Below are 17,276 nucleotides of genomic sequence, written 5' to 3' on the forward strand. Positions count from 1 at the left end.
TATATTTGATTTCACATATGACAACATTTGACAAGACTGACAAATCAATGACCTAATGAAAAAATCAAATATTTATTACGACCAAAATTTATCTGAATCATATATAAAATGATTTGTCTACAGTAACATCACTCCACATAATCAGTTGAGAAGCACAGTGTTAACGCTCAGTTCTTTCACTTGAGTAGACACCTGTCTTTTGCTATATTTCCCTCTGCTTACACAGATGATACTTACTTCACCAAAACTTCAAATGACAAGAAGAGACATACTTCATATAAATGTATGAAATCCCAGATTAAAATGAACAGTTGTTTCTCATCTCATACACAAATCAATATCTCTGGAATTTTATGGAATGCTTGCACTTTCGTCCAGAGTTCTAACAACTTCTACAGTTGAGTTCAGTTTTGAACCTCAACATTAGCCAATTCCCTATACATTCAAAAAAGTCATCATTTTGATATTTCCAATCTCTTAAACTCTTCAAAAGAAATGAGATGTGATTGCTTTATTCTTAGATTTAAATTAAATGGGTTCAAATGTGATGCAACATAAAATTTTGGAAGTAACTGTTCTTCAAATTGATTTAAAAATCTATAAAATAATAGCAAAATGATGGAAAAATAACTCTCTTCTTTTTACCTTTTCCTCATTTCTCTGTTTTCATTCTTGTTTGGCAAAGACATTGGTTTTTCAGACCAGGGACTTTCTACGCAGTATTGGACAAAGACAACCCCATTCTTATTGTGATTCCCTGAGTTTTGTTCTGGTTGGGCACAAAGATCTTACTTTTAACTCTTTTAAATTTAAGCAGAAGAGTTAACCTAGGCCTTTGAGGGGATTCTGTCTGTTAAGTTGAACTTTGTGTTTTCACTTTGCTTACCTTCACTATTTTACCTCATTTTCATTTAAAATCCTGTCAATGTACCTTTGTTATGTCTATATTGTCATTTTTTATTCTTCCCTTCTCCAGTGTGAAATGAAATGGCAGTATCATATAAATGGACAGAATTTCCCACATCCGTAAAACCAGCCCCCAATGGACTAGGCTCCTAAGAATACATGAGTCACCCCTCTTCCCAAAACACTCAAAGTGCACAAGATGTAGGTTATGACATTCTTTGTTGAAATCCTATTTAATCCCATACAAACTGTGACCTCAAAAAACAATGTTAAATGCTGATTTTGTAAAATAAGATCAAGAATAACAACTCTACCTATCTAAGAGATGAGTCTTACGATGAGAGAAAACTACAGATCTAAAGTGCTTTTAAAACTATCAGGTAACTGTTCTAATTTGAGAAAACAATTTATGCATTTAAACATCATAAGTAAACACTGTATCATTTCATGAAAACTAACTAACACTTTCATATATGTCTGGATAGTGAAGAAGCCAGCTGGGAGAAGGTAAAGAAAGGTGGCATTTCAGTCCAGTACAGTATGAGGACCAAGCTGAAACCAAAAGAGTAAAAAGCAGAGAACAGAGCAAAAACTGGGAGGTTTCCCTGGGGCTTCTGGATTGGTTTGGAAATCCAGCAAGATTCTAGCTGGAGGCAATAACACCTTTTGTTCCAAAGTGTATTTACTTGCACCATTTATCATTAGCAACCCATGACATCAACTGATAGAGTACTACTTTCAATGTGGGGTACCAAGGCACTATGCTAGCATCTGGAATTTAGAAAGATACTCCAAATCCTTGACTTGAGGATTGTCTTTGCTTAAAGTGCATTCACCATTTTCAAACATGTTCTCACAATTCAACACAGAAAAGAAGAATGAGAACATCCCTGGGGAGAATCACACACTGGGATGACACACCACTATGGTTCCTTAACAAAATATCTTTTATGAGAGAAACATGGGTCTCAGATAAAGCTATTCCATTGCTGACCATTGCTAAGCATCTCCCCTATTTTTTACCTGCCTTTTGTGGAAAAGTTTGACAGTACAGAGAAAATATTTGAGAACAATGCAAGCCTTTGTCAGCAGTATTGATCTACAGTTCGCCTTTGATCCTACAGACAGGAATCACGATAGGCCAAGCTATGTGATCTCAGCACAGAACTCAGCCTATGAAGTCCCCTTCAAAGTCCGAAGCACAATGCCACTGTGTATATCAGAGCAGGTAGGGATGGACTCTCCAGAGCCAAGAAAGACACTTGTATCCTAGTTCTTCTTCTTTTTAATTTATTTCAAAATAATTTGGTACAGCTTTTAAATGATCTGAGTGAATACCCTTTTGCCACAGGACAGAAGACAAGCACCTACTTGTGTGCTGATGACAGAGATTTCTCATTATGTTCCAGGAGCTTCCTTAATAAGCCTCTAAGCCTGCCGGCTAAACACTGTCAATTTAATATCCATTGTGCCAAAACCAAAATTATTTTAGACAGATACTCCAACATGCAGATAGAAAATGTAACTGGAGCCCTTCCAGTGGGATTATTAATTTAACTATCTGGACTAGGATGGGATGGCACGGTTTGTAGTTTGCAACCTCAGAAATGCATAAGTAGTCACTGATTATAGAAAATTTCCTGAGTAATAGGCACAAATGGGAGAGTGTGTGCTGTGATGTTTCATGACTAAGGTCTTTTCTGTTAAGAAGCTTATATTTTAAGGTAGAATGCCAGGGCTATATAAGTCCTATGTCAAATAGTGATAAGAAAAAACTCAGATTATCAAATCAGACCAAGAGTCGCCATAAGTTATATGATTAGCTTATAAAATGCAAAAGTTAGACAAGTATCTCTATTATATATTCGAACCTTTATTTTATAAATTTTTTTAAAGTTTTTATTGAAAATGCCCTCACATCCCTATAGCCATTTAAAAATTTTAAAAAATATATAGCATTTTGTATCCATGGTTGCTTGTTCTATTTGAATAATGGGATCACACCTGACAGGATTTGCATCACATTCAATAAAAATTGAATGAATAATATAACTTGTTACAAGCAAGGTAAAGGGGGGGATATGGGTTATGTCTGAAGAGAGATGACTGTGGAATCAAGTTCAGATATGTTGGCAGTGTGAAGATGGCAAGTAATAGAAGCTCATGGTAGCCATTTCAACAGAGAGAAAGATGGGATTCAAGAGTACCTGGAGGTATCCTGTAGATGGCTGGACAAAAAGATGAGTCATGGGCTGGTGATAAAGCTCGATGGTACAGTGCGTACTTAGCATTCATGAATTTCTAAGTTCTATCTCTAGCACTGTGAATGAAAGGGAAATATATGGAGAAAGGGGGAAGAAGTGCTTGCTTGTGGTCTGTGTTTTGGGTGGCAAACGTAAGAAGGACACTTGGTCATGCCCTGCACAGTGTTTATAATTACAAATCAGACAAAGATATAGAATCAATATTTACCATTTTCATGAGTAGTGATACCCTGAGTAGTGTGAATAAATTTTGGACAGAAGAAACAAGATATTTAAAGTTCATTTAGATCCCATATATTCTTGTATTATTCAATAAGTAAATACAACAGTTCTCAAAGTGAATGCATTTTGGTGAGAACATAGGTGATCTAGAAGAATATAGAACAGCAGCCAGAGATACTCCATTATTCCAAAAGCAATACCAACACTATACTTGTCTTTAGTTCTTGGAATTGAGCTAAGTGTAGTGAGGGGTGACAAAGAAATAGAAGAAATGGAGGATAGCCTGTAGATCAAGAAGGCAGTTTTGCTAAAATGGTGCATATTTGAACGATACTTGTGGAAATAGAATATACTCTTAGCTAAAAACTTCAAGAGCTCAAACTCTGATAGAGGTTGGAAGAATAAAATTTACAGAGAGACAGATTACCTGTTTATTCATGAAGGGCATTTAGAATGTATGGGATGGTTTTCCTAGGAAGAAGTGAGCATTGGAGGAAAAGTAAAACATTAAAGACCATTTATCAAGGATGTTGTAGAAAATAATTTAACTGTAAAATAAGTAAGTTTCTCTGGAAAGATCAATAGACACAACCCCACTCAAACGCAACACAGTACTTCCTATTCTTCCAACTTCTTTTCCATCTAAGTAACAACATTTTAGATGGTGTCACTCACAGGCCAAATGAGTCTTCTTCCCTCAGTTATTTTCCTGTGTGTCAGTCTTCTCTAGAAATGTTAAAGGCATAGCAAGGGGTGTGTCTCAGTGAGCACAGATATTTCACAAGTCAGCAAAATTAACAAATAAGATAATCTATCACATCTCTTTAATAGTCTTTACAGACTAAGAAATTTAACAAGGAATTATATTATTTTGTACATGCCTAAAAATATTCAGAGTACTTAGATGTGATAGTTAGGTAGATAGATGATAGGTGATGATAGATGGATAGATGGGATGGATGGAAGGGTGAATGGATGGATGGATGGATGGATGGATAGATGACAGGTAGGTAGGTAGGTAGATACATACATACATACATACATACATACATACATACATAGACAAAAAGATAAATAGATGAGATGATAGATTTAGTAAATGAACTAATGTCACTTGGGCTGAAAATGATCTCCTAAGAGTCACAAACTATATAACAGAAAACCCCATACCCGCCATAACACATCTTCATTTGAATAATTGATCACTTTGGTTAATCAATTGAATCTCAAATTAACAGAGACTATATATAGACATATGTAATATGCCCTTGTTTTCCTCTCAGAGATTGATACCTTGTTATTGAAGTTAGCACACATTGAGGACACTGGACTCTGATGATTCAATCTGGATGCAAGCTGAAAGCCTCCTGGCCTTCATAGCATCAGAATAACTTATGAAGAAATGAAAGCAATAATCCTACCTAGCAATGACACCAATGACTAGCATGGAAAAATATCCCTAAAGGACAACAGTGACACCGACAGACAGCTGTTTAATTAACTTACGGCCCATGAAAAATCATGCCTGGTACTAGAAATTTAGACAGTCCTCAGCGGCTAGTGAGGTCATAGGGCTTAGAGGAGAACCTACCACAGTCACTTTACTAGACCATCATAACTCTTACTGCATTCTAAAGTGTATCCTTATGCCTACAAGTAAGTGTAGCATAAAGAAGTGTCTCTTTTCAGTAAATGGAGAGCACTGCAGAATGCTACAGGTCACACAGCAGAGACCAGTTGAATGTGTATATCCCATCCCAAATGGATGCGTCTACAAAAGTGACTCCTGTACCTAAGGGCCAGAGAATGTTACAGAAAAGAGGGTAAAAAGGTAAAAAGAGTCAGAGAATCAGGAAGTCGTCTGTGAGAAGACTTCTGTGATTTTTCTCCTAAAAATTGCACGGAAGCTAAATCCATGATGCCTTCATAATACAACTATAAAAAGAAGATCTGAACAACAATAGTATCAATAGATATGATACATTTGAAGGTGAAAATCTCAAATAAACATAAACACACCACAGACAAAGAACTACATGCAGTTAATGATTGCTGAGAGATGGAGAATTAGTTTCTCCCAAGGATGAACTGACAAATTGGTTATCCCATGCAAAAGTGGATATCCCTGAAATCATATACTATAGAAGAACTCTATGTAAGTTGTGCCATTAAACAGCATGACACAGTTGTTTGATATATTTAGCAATGAGTATTCTGGGGGGACACTTGCTGAATCAGGAGCAATCTGATTCAAGAGCATTTAAAGTAAGGGAACATTCTGTGCAGCAGGACAGTACCCTCATGATACCAAAGCATCCAGTGTGATTTCAGCAGTGGTGCTGGTGCACACTTGCTGATTACAAGGAGAGAGTTATGTCCCTCATTATGTGTTGCTTCTCAGCAGCTGAAGAACCCTCTAAATGTCATACCAGAGACGAAATACTGTGTCTCCTGAGAACATGACATGACTCTCACTTTCCTAACACTTACAACACATGTCACAAATAGACTCAACTATAGCTCACACTTCAGATATGCTTTATAATTGTGTTTATACATTCAAGCCCTAAGGTGTTATAAAAGAATTTAAAGAAACAGTTATTACTAAGCTTACACAGATATCTCCATGGTGATGGAAAATTCTACATGAGCCAACTACAGAACTTACCTCTCTTCCAGTCTCAGTTTGTATATGTTGTCGAAGAACAAATGCTCATTTGGAGTTCATTTATGTTTTAATATTTTGATATATGTGTGTATTATTATTTGGTTTGCATTATATTTAAGATTTTAATATTTGGAAGTGAGATCCTAAGGTTCTTGAGTTTCCTTGCGCATTTCTCAGAATATGAAATTCAAGTTGGGAAAATGAATAATATCCTCAATAGAAAGAGATAGTCTCTAAACTGAGTAACATTGGAAGGGCCAATGCTTTATAGTTCTCACCTACAAAGTCCTCCCAGAAACTTCATCAGCTCTCTCCATACATAGCTTACATTTAACCTGCTTACAGGGCTATGACTGAGAGAGGTAGAGCAATTCGATCTGAATTGCACAGGACTGTGTCAGGATTCAACCCAAGACTGCATTTTTCTCAGAATTATGTAATTGTTAATTATATTAACAATGCTGTAGGAAAGTAATCCTCAGTAGTGTTCCTTAATGTGTGACCAACCGTTCATTACATCTGGAATTAAGTAGACACAAGGTGGTAGGCACACTTGTAAGAGATTTTCAGCTAACTGGATCATTTGAGGTAGAAGACCACCTCAAATCAGGTAACTTGAGATCAGAAGACCCACCCTAAATCGGGGCCATACTTTGTCATTTTAGCTCATATACAGGGCATGCTTTTGCTCTTTATCTGTCTGTCCTTCTCTAATTCCCTCACTGGTCTAGAGTGTATTTGTTTGGGATTCCTACAACCAATTGTGGCATCCAACATTATGAATTTTTGGACTTGCCATTGAGAGACAGCTGTTGTCAAACTAGCTGGATCACATCCTGTAAACCACTCTAGTGAATAGCACACACACACATACAATATATGTGTATATGTATATATAACTATATATGTGTACATATGTGTGTATATACATATATGCATATGTTTATGTTTACGTACATATATATGTGAATTTATAGATGTGTATATATCCATTTGAGTATATATACATATATGTGTGCGTGTACTTATCCTATAAGTTCTGTTCTAGAGAACCCTGACTAATACAACATTAATTTGAAGAAAGGAATAAAACTGTTCCCAATCGTTTCACACCACAATAACCATATAATGCTGTTTGTTACTGACATAGAAATGTAGGAAACATTGATGAATGAGGAAGAAAATGTTAATTCTAGGACAGTAACAATCTGAAAACAATGCCTTTTCTACTGTTAGAATCTTTTAAAAGCTTTAACAATGGTCAAATGACACTCCACAGCCGAAATGACAGCACATTCTGTGGATCATCTTGTTAGTGAGCTCTTGAAGGGCACCATGACCTATGTTGCTTTAAGTGTCCAAAAAGCATCAATTTTCTACCTTGATTCAGTCTGATTATTGACAATTTTCTCTGCTAGGGACCGTTTAGATGAAGAGACAAAACTCCATGAGATTGGACAGGTTAGCAAAGTGAGACAATCCCAGGCAATCAGTATACGTCTCATTAGCGCTGCTATCTCTCTCTTTCTCATCATTCATGAAAAGGCATCTTGAAATACATAAAGAAAAGCTTTCATTACAACGTGAAAAACATTTTCTTGTTGATTCTCACCCACATCAAGACATATGTTATTTGATGATAAAATTCCAAATGACTTCTAAAAGACTGCTTTTCCTGTACCTACTGCTAATTTCTCCAGCAATCTATTTTTCTTATCCGTTCCACATGGAGGTAGCTGTCTATTTCATCAAGCCATGTAGTGTAATTAATTAATATTTAAATCTCTTTTGATCATAAATTTCTTATTCAGAGCAAAATGAGCAGCTGTAAAATCCTGGAAAAGAATTTTCACAGGCATAGACTTTAAATTTATCTCAGGATATGACTCCTTATTTATCAATCAAAGAAAAGGATACATTTACAACTTTGGTTAAGTACTAGGAACCACTGTCATTTAATGAGGCCAGAGAGAATTCACTTCATTATAAATTTCCTGGCTTTGGCAAGAACCCTTGATCTTAAAATGGTATTGAGTTTTGGAAAATGACCAAGAATATAGTTTTAAGCCTAAGAAATATAACATCTAAAAACAGATAATAAAGTGTAATGCAGACTAATGTTTGACTGGATAGCCAAATGAGTAAACTACCACTGAAATAAAATGCCATTATTCATGAAATGGCTGCATAAATGGGCTCTGAGAAGCAGATAGATGGCGCTCTGTAAATCCTTAAAAACCACTGAATATTCTATTGACAATTAATTCCAAGCTTATTCTTCCTACCAAGAAAGGAATTGAAAAATGACATATTTTTGGATGTCACCAATGTCATTTACTTTTCAAGTAAAATATAATAGCAAAGCAGCTATTAATAATCACCAGAAACATCTTCAGGCATTGCTAACTTTTCCCTGTTTAGAAGATGTCTAAAAATATCTAGCACTGTTAAATATCAAAAAAGGAATGCAATATTACAGGGTTTTATAATATATTTTATAATTGAATTCATTAAAAATTATATAATCTTCTGATTATATTTTAATACTTCCACATCAGGTTTTTCCACTGCTATGGCTTCAATACTTCTCTACAATATTTTACTAATTTACTCGATTTTTAACTCGATTATATGCTAAATGTTTTTGACAACACCTGTGAAAGTTATTTTAATATTCTAATTCATGAGATGAGAACACCCGTGAATTAGAAAATCTATAAGCAGATGAAGTTTTTACTTTTGTTTTGCTATTTAAGTATTTTAGACATGGCATTTAAGAGACAGTAAATTTAATTTTAGAGACATATTTTGAGAGGGTGTCTAAAGATATAACACTTGAAAAATAAACATTAGTTGTTTGCTGGCATTAACACATGGGTTGAAAGCTGTTTGAAAAGTTATTAAAATGTAGTGACAAACCAACAGCAAAAATAGATTTTATTGGAGAGGATGAGTTTGTGCCATAACCCTAATGATAAACCCAGTTAGGCTGTTTGAAGAGCTTTATCAATGATTAGGAGTAAAGGGAAACATGTTAATTAAGTCTTGGAACTATTAAACATAACTATCAACCCACAAAAGTACCAGCCCAGATGCTTAACTCAAACATGTCTCAGCCTTTAATACAAAAGGCAGCTATGACATTTGAATTTCAACCAAAGAGTCCTGGAATAATGTTTTGAAATGTGTTCTGCAAATACACCACATTTCAGTATCGAGAAAATTGGACAAGTGTGACTTCTGGCTCAAGTGTCATTGACATCTTTACATGCTTGATTTTTCAGCCAAATGAAAAATACATTTTATACTGTGAATAGAGCCGATTCTATACAGATAATCAAATATAGGCATTGACTGAAAAACTCATTTGTCCTGGGCCACCTACTTTTCTTTATAGCTAAGAGCTTTGAACTTTGTGTTGGCAGCTTTGCTTCAGCCTTCAAAGAGCAATCCTGACTAACGGGCTAGGGAAGGCTCTGTCCAATGTTCTAGAGCAAGACTGACAGCCCAGACCCAACGTCTGCTAATGTGGTTCCAGCCTTGCTTTCATTTGTACATCTGACTTTCTGTTGTTTTCTGGAATCTAGCTAGAACCCCGTGACACCTCTCTCCACCACGCTGGCTCTCCAGTTGCTATGTTCTGACTTTCCCCTTGTTTTTACTTACCATCCTTCTTCCTCCCCTCTTGGCACTGGAGTTTTCTCATTTCTGCACCATAGCTTCTGTTGCATTACTGATAGATGCATCTGATAGTACTTACCTGGCTGCCAATATGCTCCTGAAGATAAATACACACAGTAGCTCCAGCCTTACATCTTCCTGGGTTCTATCTCCCCACTGATTAGAAAATCCTACTAGCCACTCCTTCTAACAATAGCAACAATTTGTCACCACAAATGAAAAGCTTATAGCCATTGTTTTAATTAATAAAGAAGATTACAAAGAAATAAAATGCTTCCCTAATTTTAATACAAAGATACCAATGTGAGCTTTTATTTCATAATTATCATTAATTGCGTGTATGCAATTTAAAATAGACTATCTCACATTAAAGAAAAGTAATTGTAAATGGATGTAACTTATTTATTTGCTATTAGACCCATCTCATTAGCTACTTTCCTTAAAGGAATATATTTATTGCTTTTGATCTTTTGATTGTTTTAATCAGAACAAAGACTGTACTTTTTTTTCTTTTGGTCTGGGGCAATTTTTCATTGCGCTTGTGTTAGGGTGCTTTTGTTGATTTATATTTGTTAGAATTTGAAATTTTGGGCTCATACTGACCTTCAGCTACACAGTCCCAGTCCAATAGTGCCTTCCAGGAAGTTCTTTGTTGGGGGCAACTGGAAGATGAATGGGAGGAAGAAGTGCCTGGGAGAACTCATTTGCACCCTGAATGTGATTAAGGTGCAGCAGACACCGAGGTGGTTTGTGCACCCCGCCCCCCACCGCATACATCTACTTCATTAGGCATAAGGTAGATCCCAAGATTGCTGTGGCTGTGCAGAAATGCTACAAAGTGACCAATGGGACCTTCACTGGGGAGATCAGCCTTCGCTTGATCAAAGACTTAGGAGCTATAAGGGTAATGTTGGAGCACTCGGAGAGGAGGCATGTCTTCGGGGGAGTCGGATGAGCTGATTGGGCAGAAAGAAGCCCATGCCCTAGCCGAGGGGATTGCAGTGATCGCCTACACTGGGGAGAAGTTCGGTGAAAGGGACGCTGGCATCACCGAGAAGGTTGTTTTTAAGCAAACCAAGGTCATCACGGATAATATGAAGGACGGGAGCAAAGTTGTCCTGGCCTATTAACCTGTATGGGCCATTGGTACTGGCAAGACTGCAACCCTCAACAGGCCCAGGAAGTGCATGAGAAGCTTCAGGGATGGCTGAAATCCAATGTCTCCAATGCGGTGGCTCAGAGCACCCGAATGGAGATTCTGTGATTGGAACAACCTGCAAGGACCTGGTTAACCAGCCTGATGTGGATGGCTTCCTCATGGGTGGGGCTTCCCTTAAGCCTGAATTTGTGGACATCATCAATGCCAAATAATAAGCACCGTCCATGTCCCCTACCCTCTGCTAAGTCAGGACTAGATTGCCCAAAAGCTTAGGAACAGTTCTCACCAGTCACATGCTTCTGATGTCATCTGCCCCAACTTGTGTCCTAATCCACACTGCACCTTCCTGAACCGTTTACACCTCCATATAATGGTTGGGACCAGACCAATCCCTATACCACTCAATACAATGGTTAGAATGAAATATGTCGCCTGTTTCACCAAGGTGACTTCCTGGCTGGGGGAGGAAGGTGGAGTGAGTGGAGCTGATTCTGTCCGTTCAGGTAAGCAGGCCGGGAATGTTCCCCCCTCCCCAACAGTGTCGAAGCCCTAGTATTGTGTTTGTGAACCATCTTACATGTAAGGTAGAAAAAAAGAATTTGAAATTTCTTCCTAGGTAAAATGTTACATATCTGTATAATTTTTGAAGTGCTAATTTCATCATAATAATTCTGTTTGTTTAAAAACAGGGCAGAGAGAATCTAACGCTGCCTCTACGTTATGATCTACATAGTAATGCCCAGCCACTTGCCAAGAGTTTCACACTCTATTTCTGTATGTCTACTGAAGGGACCATGTCTGTCCCTGAGCACAGTGTTGAACAGACCTATTAAGCTCTGTGCTAGTCTCCCTTTTACCACCACCTGAAGGGATTCTAGCCAGCCCAGCCCTGGCAAACATGGCTCAGACCTTGCCCTTCTCCCCAGTTTCCTTGCCTTCCTAAAAAAAAAACCCTAGATTACATTCCTACAGCTAGCCACCAAGGTCTGTTCCCTTATTTGGTCAATTCCTCCTGCTGGGTTTGCCTATAAAGGTCCAGCTACCAAAGTATCAAAGTCCAGAAATTAAAAGCCCCCTTTGGCTCACCTAATTAATCTGCTCAGTTAAAATTAAACACACCATTCTAAAATGGGGTTTCCTCTTTTACCTTTATAAACCACCATTTTCCTATGAACCACATCTGTTTCCTATCTCCAGGCAGCCCTTTGTCCCTCTGGGACAAATACCCCTTTTCCTTCCCTGTCCTGTCTTTGTCTCTTATCCCTTGGCTTCTGTCTCTCTGGTGCAGATAAATCTCTGTACTAAGAACTTGGTCTTGAGATGTTTTGAGATGATTCTGATGTTTCTAATATTACCTATGAAGTCTGTTCTTCCCTTCTAGACATATATCTATGTTCTCAATTTTTTCATATCTTACTATTTTAGAAAAACTACTTTACCAGCTTCCCAAATTCTGAATTGTACACGCAGTGAAGTTCTAGTAAACATCTTAACAGCCTATTCTCCTACAGGAGTAAAAGTATATACCATTAGCCAATTTTAAAAGCACAGACGTCCAGCAAGGCCAATTGTGAGCTTCCAACGTGGCTTGGCTAATCAGGAGTTAGGTCATGTGTGTTATTTATTGCTGTATAACAAGTGAATCCAAATCTTGACAGCTTAAAAGAATGCATTTTTACCCTCACAGTTTCTGTTGGCCCGGAACTCAGGATTTCTCAAAAAAGCCCAAAGTGTCAGCCAGGACTTTGGTCACAAGTGAAGTCTCAATTGAGCGAGTGCACATTTTTAAATTCACTCAGAGCATTGTTGGAAGAACTCACCTCCTAACACCACGCGCATCTCAGATGCTTATGCCTCTCTTGGTGAGTTCTCTAGATTCTCACCTTCTTCAATTAAGACCAATCAGGACTGATCTGGCAAGTGTCATAACTATTGTACTGGGTTACTCAACTCTCTTCTTGTACCTAAGTCCCAAAAGGATGACAGCAAGGCCCCCAAATAATATTGATTCTTGTCCCCTACAAAGAAATCATACTCCTCAATCTCTTCATCTGAAGACGGTAGTCTAAACCCAAAGATGCCTTTGAAGCCCTGAGCTAAGTTATTCAAGTTCTTTCCTTTAATATGATGAAACTACCTAATTCAGTTCACCATTGTTAACTTTCATTCGGCTTTTGCTTCATGAGGCATTCATTACATCTCTGTCTTTTAAAACATTGTTTGACCTCTTTTAACTCTGCGCCCCAGGTTTCTGTGATTCAACACTTTCTATAGTGCACACTACATCTCTCTGCCGTTCTTTGTCTATTTCCTTCAGGGCTTCCTCTCCCTTGGCTGCCTTTTAGAAGCTGATTTTCTAAGGATTGCATTTTTGGCCCTTGACTCATCTCAGTCTCCACAGACTTTGTAGGTTCTGCATACTCCCAGAAGCTTCTAGTTCTTTAGGTTTCAATCACCCAAGATTTTCCTCCACATTTAGCCCTATTCATGACTTTTTATATCTTTCTTCACAATCACTGCATAATGGAAAATAAAGAAATACCCATTAACCATGAACAAATAAAGTTTTCATGTAACTATATTTTGGCATCGCCAATGAGGCATGCATTACCATCACAAGCAACCATACAGGTGATTTCCAAAAGCATTATAGTAAGAAGAAGCCGTCAGCTGAAAGCTGCTGTATGTTTTGATTCTGTTTACATGATGTGCTTAGAAAGCTAAAAGTTTAAGAAGAGAAAATAGTGTTTTCCAGGAGCTACAGGTAGGCAAAAGAAATTGAAACGGACATTTGAGAACATAGAAGGTAATTTATGTATTTTATATCTTCATTTTGATGGTAAATATAGGACTGCAGATATTTATCGAGGCTCATAAAAACCAAGACTTCAAAAAGGATTAATTCTCTTGAATGCAAATTATACCTTAATAAGCCTGATCAATGCATCAAAATCTGAATATATTATCTTTCTATTCTCAGTTTTTTTCCTATACCAATTTTGAAATGTCATTTCAAACTAATTCCCTGCCACATAAAGAAGTATATAGTCATCCTTGTTCTTTCCTCTCATCTGGCATTTTACACCTAATCTTTCTACCAATTTTAAACATTTAAAATATAGCTCAAAATTCCTTCTCCTTTCACAGTAATTGACAAAAATCCAATGTCTTTTCCTGTTTAATACAGCCACATGTTGTCTCTGGAATACCAAGATTTTGCAGTTATCCTTTTCACTAGGATTCTTTCCTATTTGTCAAAACTGGATAAAATTCCTTTTTCCTGAAAAAAATGCTACATTTTTAGTACCTGTATTTATTTATGTTTTCCCATATGCACATGAGAGATTTTTGAAGATCATTAATTCCTTAAAAGCAATAATATGTTTCTTTTTCTCTCAGTTCTAAACTCTAGAGAATTGTGGAGAAAGCTGCATGTCATCCTACACATAGAGAGTTCATATTTTGGGTGAGGAACAAGAAACGAATGCATAAATAAATCTATACATTAATAGAAATTTGCTAACATGCAAGTACATTTACTGGTAAATATTCCCACCCTTTCCTCTGTTGATAAAGTCTCTGTAGAAAGGCAATGAACAGTATTCTGTGTTCTAGACCTTTTACTGTAAATAAAATTAACAGAGGAAAGCAAACCAATACATCTATAAACCAATACTATATCCACAGGCCAATGTCTGATACTACCTTAAAATGTATATTGTGTCTCTGAGGAGGTAAACCTCTGTAGAGGGTCTCCCTTTATCAACTTAAGCGTACTTAAACATCCAAGTTTGTCTTAAAGAGTAGATCTCAAGTTATAGCAGCATGTATTTATGTTTAAAAACACTAAATAGCTACTCAGTAGTTACATGTGTATACTTCTGCTTTATTTGATACTTTCATTGATCAAATAGCGAGTGTCTGTGAATCCTCATTCTTCTCACTAATGAATTCCTACAGTTCTTTGCCTTAGATTACTGTAGGACACTAGACTGTTAAGTAATGATATAAACATGCCTGTAAATACCACTGGTTTTGACCTTGGAATGTGAAGTCACAATGATCAGGAAAACTTTCAGGTACAAGAGCACGTGTCTGTAAGCCCATCTCACCCTACCATATTATATACTATATTATAATACTATATTATCGCCTGGTGATATAGGCATGAGGTAGATAGATATTTGAAAACATCTCAGACTTCTTCACTCTGAATTATATGGACTTGGCTTTAATAAGCACTAATATTTTGAAATGAGGAGAAAAGTATTTCTACCTTTTTATACCAGGAGTTAAACTTATCAGTTACCTTTATCTGAAACAGTTAACTATTTCTTCCAAATTTGTTTACCTTAAGGGGTTTCCCTGCTTTACATCAACTACCAAGATCAATTGATGAATTACATAAGTATTTGAAATCACTTCTACAATGAGATAACCATTTTATTATGAAGTGATGGTAGAAATTATGAGTAAAAAACATGCAGATTTTATTCTCATTGATTTTAAAGTCTAGTCAAAAAGTCGTGCTAATAAAATAATAATTATAGAGATGGTATATAATAATAAATTGAGAAAAATATATGAGGAAAATAATCACAATTCTTCATATATATGTGTGTGTACATATATATATGAATCATGGGAAAGTTATTGTACTGTGACATTAAACGCTAAATGAGTTATCATACCGAAAGGGAGAAAGAAGGAAGTTTGCATGACTGAGAGTAAAAGCATACATAAAACCCCTTATGTGATTAATCTGTCAAATCCAAAGCATTCAAGGTGAACAGAATAAAAAGCAGAGGTCAAGAGGAAGACTAGAGACATTCTAAGTGCAAAGGGCCTTCTTGATTGACCACTGTAAGTATGTTTGCCTCTAATTTTATCTAACATCAATGATGACTCATTGCTAAAACAAGACATAAGGAACCTGCTTGGCAATTCTTCATTAAAGGCAAAAGAAAAGAGAAATTCAGAATATCATGCTAATAATGGAGATAAGAGAAGTGTATCAATTCATGAACTATTTAAAAACAAGAACAGATTAAACCTGTTACAGCAGGTAAGTAGAAAAAAAAAAGCCCCTGTTTTATTCCCTGATTTTCTGTTTTGGTTTTTCAAGACAGGGTTTCTCTGTAGCTTTGGATCCTGTCCTGGAACTAGCTCTTGTAGACCAGGCTGGCCTTGAACTCACAAAGATCCGCCTGCCTCTGCCCCTGTGTGCTGGGATTAAAGGTGTGCGCCACCACCGCCCGGCATGATTTTCTGTTTTTAATTGAAGTCCTTTTATTGAAATAGTGCCAAATGATACAGCATATCGACAATGAAACCTGGTAACTTTGAAATACTCTGTGCAAAAAAAAAAAAAAATCTGTGTTAACTTAGCAAACGAGCAGTTCTACCTTAGCTCAATGAGAAGTGACCTGGTGATAAGTATATAGAGATCTTAATTTTATACAGAGTAACTAAAGACACACCATGGGCAAGGCAACATAAGACATAACAAATAAGAGTAGAAAACATAAAATAAGCCATAAAAGTATAGCCATTAAGAACTATTTGAGCCTGAAATGTGAAACAGTAAAGGGAGAATAGAGAGAGGAGAAAAATCCAGGAAAATGTGATATTGGAAAGGCCAAGAAAGGAGACACTCTTAACAATGATAAGGTCAATATTGCTAAGTAGTGCCAATGGCAAAAAGTAATAAAAATGAAACAGATTGAGCAGAGAACATGGACCTGATTGCTGACCACGGGAGGTCTCTCTTTTGAAGTAGAAGTAAGGTGAAGGGAACTGAGAAGTAGTAGGTAAAGAAATGGAGAAAACAAACATCAGTGTTTGTCCAAGAGGCATAGTTTCAAAAATAAACTAGACAGAAGAATTATATAGTGAGCAAAGACTGGGGGCACGGGACTTTGTCTTTTTTAATCATATGTAACTATACATGTGTGCATATAAAACGTATAAAACTATTTATGTATATATCTAACTATGTAATACATATATGTGCGAGAGACACAGAGAGAAGAGGGCTTAAGGAAAAGGAAATGTAAAGGAAAGGAATAGATGGAAAGAATCACACTGAGAGTGAAAGGTTGATGAGAAGACAAGAACTAAATGGGGCTCAAAACATGTGGGAGAGTCTTCTGTTTTGTGTTGATTTCATTGTTTAATAAAGAAACTACCTTGGCCCTTTAATAGGACAGAAAATTAGGTAGGTGGAGTAGACAGAATAGAATGCTGGGAGAATGAAGCTGAGTCAGGCAGTCGCCATAGCTCTCCTCTCCAAGACAGACGCAGGTTAAGATCCTTCCTGGTAAACTACCACCTGTGGTGCTACACAGATTACTAAATATGGGTTAATCAAGATGGG

General features: G+C 36.7%; 1 pseudogene; it reads left to right on the plus strand.

The window, feature by feature from the left end:
• Positions 1–1,978: 1,978 nt before the first annotated feature.
• On the plus strand, positions 1,979–11,112 carry LOC142835629 (triosephosphate isomerase-like; annotated as a pseudogene).
• Positions 11,113–17,276: the final 6,164 nt, after the last annotated feature.

The sequence above is a fragment of the Microtus pennsylvanicus genome, chromosome 15, assembly GCF_037038515.1.
Source record: "Microtus pennsylvanicus isolate mMicPen1 chromosome 15, mMicPen1.hap1, whole genome shotgun sequence".
Classification (NCBI taxonomy): Eukaryota; Metazoa; Chordata; class Mammalia; order Rodentia; family Cricetidae; genus Microtus; species Microtus pennsylvanicus.